Source organism: Elephantulus edwardii, unplaced genomic scaffold, assembly GCF_000299155.1.
Source record: "Elephantulus edwardii isolate Elephantulus edwardi_28Jun2011 unplaced genomic scaffold, EleEdw1.0 scaffold00096, whole genome shotgun sequence".
Classification (NCBI taxonomy): Eukaryota; Metazoa; Chordata; class Mammalia; order Macroscelidea; family Macroscelididae; genus Elephantulus; species Elephantulus edwardii.
Window position 1 is genome coordinate 12,886,117 of NW_006399846.1, and position 6,973 is coordinate 12,893,089.

Sequence of the window (6,973 nt, forward strand, 5' to 3'; positions counted from 1 at the left end):
TGAGGGGCAGGGGATTGTATAACAATGAAAGAATTTTCTTTTTAACTTTTCAAAGAGAAAAGTGAACCAGGGGGAGGGTGAGCAGGGAGGAAAGTATGCAACAATGAATGAATGGAAATCCAAAATCTCTGTAAACTTTAATTTAAGAAAAAAAGAAATTATATATAAAAAAAATTGGTAGGTTAAAGAGAATAAATGACCCTTTGGTAGAGATAGGCAGATACAAAGATAAGGAAAAAGGAGGGAAAAAAGAAAACCAATCTGGAAAGGAAACTTATTAACAGGGTAGAAGACAGGTCTTATAAGAATGGTAGAATCATTCACAGGAAGAAGGGAGAAAAAACCTCAGGATATCTTTCCTGTCTTCAAGATTTAATGGTCTTCCAACGCCTAGAAATCTGCTTTAAATATAACAAGCTGATACTATGTGGTAACATATTAGCTGAGCAAAAGGAGGTTGGTAATTCTCCCTCTCAGCCTTGGGAGAGAAGATGAGGACATGTGCACAAAGAACAGAATGGTTCTAGATAAGGCTTCCATACCTTCAAGATTGGGCAGTCTTTGCAGGATCCCAGTCCTCCTCAACCAGCATGGTGAGTTCCCTCACCATTTTACTCTTCTACCATCATTGCAATGGGGCTCTGGTGGCCTGTGGATAAGGTGGAGTACCATTCGAATCCACCAGTTAGTTGCTCCAAGGGAGAAAAAGATGGGTCATCTCCTCCAGTGAGATTTACAGCTTCTGAAAACCCACCAGAGGGTCAGCTATGAATCACTTCCAACTCAGCAGCAATGAGTGCGTGAGTCTTGCTGCACCATTGTTTATCTCCTGTATCTGCCAGTGAGCTCCCTGGGGACAGCAATCCATGTTTCACTGTCATGTGTGCATACAAACAGACGTGCATGTACACACGCTGTGTGTATGCCCATGGCCTGATTCACAATGGATGGGGAACAAATTTATAAAGTCAACAAGTATTTATTCTTCTTCATTCCCTAGGAACCAGGCACCGGGAAGAAAACAGTAAGCAAAATAAATGTCCTCATAGTGCTTTCATGCTAGTGCGAGAGATAGCAAGCAAATGAATCCCAAAAGAATGGAAGGAAATGCATGCTATGGAGGAAAAGCAAAGTTGGCAGGTCAGGAGGCAGTGGTGAGATGATGCAGAGGGCTGCAATGTTGATCAGGATGGCCTAGGAAGCTCTGTGAACCAAGTATGAGAGAGAAATGAACTGGAGGAGTAAGTTATATGGTTTTCTGTGGACAAGCCTTCAAGGCTCAGGGAACAGGATAGGCAAACCAAGAGATGGGGTCAGTGAGGTAAGAGGAACAATCAGATTGTATGCTTGTAGGTTGTCTCCAGGGCCTTAGCTTTTATTTGAGTACAATGCAGACAAGGTCTCAGCTAAGATGAAGAATGTGATCACAACTTGCATTTTAACAGGATCACTCTTGGCTATATGTAGACCATATATCTAACATGTACAAGGGTGAAAGCAGGGATGCCAGCAGGAGGCTACTGCAAAAAATTCACAGTATCAATGACGGTGGCTTAGACAAGTCTAACTGGAGGTTGTCATCAAATTCTAGATCCAAATAAAAGGTGAAGTTGACAAGATCTGCTAATGATCAATAAGGGAGGTAAGAGTAAGAGGATAACATCAAAGATTTCTGGCCTGACCATTCTTCTCCCATGGAGCTGCTAGCAGATTCAAAGCACATGCCTTTAGAATTGCAGCACTGCTTCTAACCACTTGGCCACCAGAGCTTTCTGGGGTGGAGACGGAAGAACAGAAATAAAAAGGCAAATAAAAGAGTCTGGAGGGTGTGGTCTCCCAAATCCACTCTCAAATTGTGCCTATCTTCAGTCAGTCAGGTAGGTGCTCCAGAATAACTTCTGTTTAAGGAAGCCCCCCCCCCCCAATTCACCCCAACCCTGCCACTATTATCACTACAGTACACATCTATAGTTTCCCAAGATAAAAGGCAATTTGCATTATTGAGAGGTTTAGCACTGAAAATAAAGTGTGGGTTTCCTTATCCTGGTCAACCTATTTAGTCTATTTTCTGAATATTCAAATTGAAACAGACTGTGAAAAAGACAAAATAATTCAAAATGGGGTAGAGATGAGAATTAGTTAGGTCTTACTGATAATTTTCTAGGCCAATGACTAGAGAAATCTGTCAAACAAGTGTTTATTGTTTAACCCAATGTGGCTAAACATAATGACCACTAAAAGAAACATATAGAAAGTTAACAGATTACTCCCGTCCACAGAGGGGTGGGGTGTATGTAGGCAGGTAGGTAGGTAGGTTGTTACTGTTGTTGGTTGTCGTCAAGTGGAGCACAACTCATAGCAACCCTAAGAACTAAAGGCCTGAAGCCTTTCTATAACAATAGCCATTTCTTCAAGTTCATAGTTTCCAGAGCCATGTGGTTTAGGAAGTGGATGCCACTCCTGCTTCCAAACTTTAATCAATCTGGGAGCTCCACCAAACACTGCCCGTGATGGGTAGCCATTATGGTGTTTGGCACACCCATGGCACAACTGTTTCATTATGGCATTTGAGACTCCAATGGCACAAGGTTCAGTGTCACAGCAAACCCAGATTACCTCAGCACAGCAAACTGACCAGAGTGCTGTATGACGTAGAAGAATGTTCCTCCAAAATATAGTAACAATGGATTAAAATATAATCCCTTGGGCCCAACTTTTAAATATAAGGGCTCTCCAGGAGGTCCTGTTGACTCTAAACAAAAGGCTTTAAAAACCAACCACACAATCCACACAGATCCTCAATCAAAACAAGAGCACCATCTTACAGAGTCCAGCCGCTTCACCCAACTCCAAAATGGAGACAAGGGCCTGGCATTACATGTAGTTGTTGTGTGTCATCAAGTAGCGACTCTTATAAAAAAAAGACCTTCACCATGTTCTATAACTACTGTCCTCGAGTTTCATAGAGTTTCCATAGGCATATTTAGAAAATGGGTGCCACTCCTGCTTCCAAGCCTGTCTTAATCTGTGAGCTCTACCAAACACTGTCAAGCATGTGTAACCATTAAGGCATTTGACGCACCACTGACAAACCATTCAGTATGACAGCAATCCCAAGTTACCGCAACACAGTAAAATAACAGAAAAATGCTGTACCACATACGAAAATGGTAATTTCAAACACAATTAAAACCAATTGACTTTTTAAAAACCCCAGCTCCTGCATTATTCTCTCATTAGCTCCAACAAGAAGAAGGGAAGGAGTGAAATAAGTGGTACAGTAAAAAAAGCAAACATTTCCTAAACATCAATGCAGAGCTTGGGGCACAAGAACAGTTCGGTTCGGGGTTTTGGGCACAAGAACAGTTCGGTTTGGGGTGAGAAGAGATGACAAGGACCTTGCGGGACAGAGAAAGCTAGAGACTGGACTTAATGGCCCATGCCATTAAGGAATGGTACTAGACAGGTAGGGAAGGATCACTCTCCTGTGGCCTTTCACCACCAGAAGAGGCCACCTCTTGGAAGCTGAGTACAGCAACCTTAAAGCTGAATGAGAACAGTGTGGCTGCAGCCAGTAGGGTTGTATCAAGGAAGAGGTAACTGCCACCAGGCAACAGCCAGGAGGCTTGGGCACTCACTTGGGTAGGAGACGATGGGCAACCCGTTTAGAATGGCAACGGTGGAGAATGCAATCTAGAAGGGGAAAGCCACTTAAGAAATACTGAGCATCTATTATGACAGGTGTAGCTTTAGGTCCTGAGGGTAAGCAACTTCCAAAGGCATTCTGAAGAGAAAAAAAAAATTAAAACAGATTAGATATGTGGGGTCTATATACCAACTGCTGGTTTATTTATCTCCATGGTGTAGAGAGGCAAGAAGGCTGACAAGCACTTTTATATTCCAAACTGTGGTTTAACTTTGTAACTTTCCTAGATGTAGAATGTTTAAGGAAAATTCTCTCAGGAATATCCATGCTTGAGATAAAATTATAAATGACAGCCTATTCCATTTTTTTAATGGCTTTCCCCCCTAGTTTTAAATTAATGTGGGGAGGAAAATATGAAAATCTCAAAATTATCTCCAGTGGTAAAACAAAATAATTGTTAGCAAGCCATGAGCCCACTTTGATATCTTACTTGCTGCAGCCAATATCTTCTTCCTACCAGGAGAAGCTGAGGGAACGAGGACAATGGGCTAGGAATGGAAGGAAGATTCCTCTAATAGGCCTTGGCACAGAGTAAAGGATTTTCTGTCATCTGAAACTCCACCCATCTTGAAAGTACCCTATGAATTCCAGATTTGCCATAAATTAGCACAGGGGCAAAGTCTGACTCCACTAAAGTTATGGCTACAAAGACAGAGGGACTCGGGTAAGTATGTCTGCCATATTCTATCCTAATCGCATCCAAGTAAAATATCACTGGATATCAGTCTTTCAAGGTAAAAATTTTTCTGGCTTCAGACAAGCTAGCTTCTTCACCCAACTAGCTACAGGCAGAGGATCAAATGTGTGCAAAGTCCTAGTGATATGTTTGGAAAGGCACCCCCCACCCCCCATTAGGAGTCCTGTTGGCATGGTGGTTAAACACCTGGCGGCTAACTAAGAGCTCATCTGTTTGAACTCACCAGCCGCTGTGTAGGAGAAAAGATGTGGCCATCTGCTTCCGCAAAGAGTACTGCCCTGGAAGCCCTATACACAGTTCTGCTCTGTCTTGTAAGGTCACTACAAGTTAGAATGAACCTGTTGGCAGTGGATTGGATTTTAGTTTTGATGCCTACTCTTACAGTTATTTACATGGCAACAACAAAGTTCCTTCTAGATTTTAAAATACAGTAACAGCAACATCCACACTATCAATAGTTTTCCTGCTATGTTTTTTCCAAGGCCCAAAGATGGAGGTCCACTTGCTTTCCATCTCTCTGATGTCTACCCCAAACAAAACAAAAATCTGTTGCCTTCATGTCAACTCCAACTAGTAGTAAGGTACTGTGCTGCCAACACAAACGCACACAATTTGAATCCCCCAGCTGCTCTGTGGGAGAAAGGTGGGCAATATCCTCCTGTGTGATTTACTGCCTCTGAAAATCCACTACAGGGTCAGCCATGAGTCAGTTCTGATCAAGGTATACAACAACAGCAACAATGTCACACAAGAAATTACCAGCAAGACATTAAAAATGGTGCTACCAAGTTATGCAGAAAAGACATTTGACAAAATCTAACATATCCTCCTGATAAAGACAGTTGGCAAATTTGTAATAGAAGGGAATTTCCTCAGCATAGTGAAAAGTATATAAGCAAAACCAAAACCCAGTGTCATTCTCAATGGAGAAAGACTAAAAGCATTTTCCTTGCAAACAGGGACCAGACAAGGTTGTCCACTGTCACCACTTTTATTCAATATTGTATTGGAAGTGCTTGCTAGGCCAATACAACAAGAGAAGGAAATAAAAGGCAATCAGATTGGCAAAGAGATGGTTAAACTGTCACTATATGCAGATGATATGATAGTGTACACAGAAAATCCTAAGGACGTAACAAAAACCCCCCTTTAGTTAGAACTAGTAAAACAATTTAGTAGAGTGGCAGAATAGAAGATAAATATTCAAAAATCAGTGAGATTCCTCTACAGTAACAAAAAGAACTCAGAGAAAGAAACCAAAAAAGTAATACCATTTACAATAGCCAATAAATTGTGATACTTGAGAGTCAATCTAACTAGAGACACAAAGACCTATACAAATAAAAGATCTAAATAAATGGGAAATTGTGCCCTGTTCATGGACAGGAAGACTCAATATTGTGAACATGTCAATCATATCAAAAGGAATCTACATGTTCAACACAACTCCAATTTGTTGTTGTTATTGTTGTTGTTAAGTGCCATGAAGTTGCCTGTGACACACAGTGACCCTAAGTATAGTAACTCTGAAGCCTGTTCTGTCCTGAGCCAGTCTTACTGATTCTGACACACCTACCCCCAGTGCCCGAGTTCCAGGGTCTTCCTCTCATCCGGGGTCTTCCTCTCCTGTGTTGTCTGTCCACCCTTCTGAGCAGGATGTCCTTCTTCAAGGACTGGTCCCTCCTGGCCACAAGCCCAAAGTATGTGAGACGGAGTCTCAAAAATCCTCCAAACCTCTGAGGAGAAAGTTGATTTCACCCTCTCCAAAACAGACCTATTTGCTTTCTTGGCAGTCCATAGTATGTTCAAGACTCTTCTCCAGCACCACAACTCAAAGGCATCGATTCTTCTTCTGTCATCCTTAGTCATTATCCAGCTCTCTGATTCATAGCAAGTAATTGTGAAGACCATGGCACACATTGGTCTCTACACTGACAATGCTGATTTTAAGTACTCTGGAGAGGTCCCTGACAGCAGATTTTCCCAATGCAATTCGTCTCTTGATCCTCTGACTGCTGGAGCCAAGAGTGTTGATTGTGGAGCTAAGCAAGCTGTAATACAAATACCAAATTCATCTTTTAAAGAGATCAAAAGGGAAACTCATGTTTATTTGGAGAAGAAAAAGACCCCGAATAAGCAAAGCAAAGCACTCTGAAAAACAAAACTGAAGTGGGAGGCATAGCACTCACAGACTCAAACCGACTACACAGTGTTACTAACCAAAACAGCATCGTACTGGTACAATGACAGGCACGTAGACCAATGGAACAAAACTGAGAGCCCAGAAATGGACTCAGCTATCTATAGTCAACTGATACTCAACAAGGAAATAAAACCTATCAAATTGGTAAATGACAACTGCTTCAACAAATGGTGCTGGTAAAACTCCACTGCTACCTGCAGAAAGCTGAAACAGGATCCACATCTCACTCCGTACATAAAAATCAAAACAAGGTGGATTAGAGACCTGGGAGTAAAATCCCAAACCATCAAGTTTATCAAAGACAAACTGGGCGGTGAGCTCTGGTGGCCTAGTGGCAGGAAACTGCACTGCAATCCCAGAGGTGCGC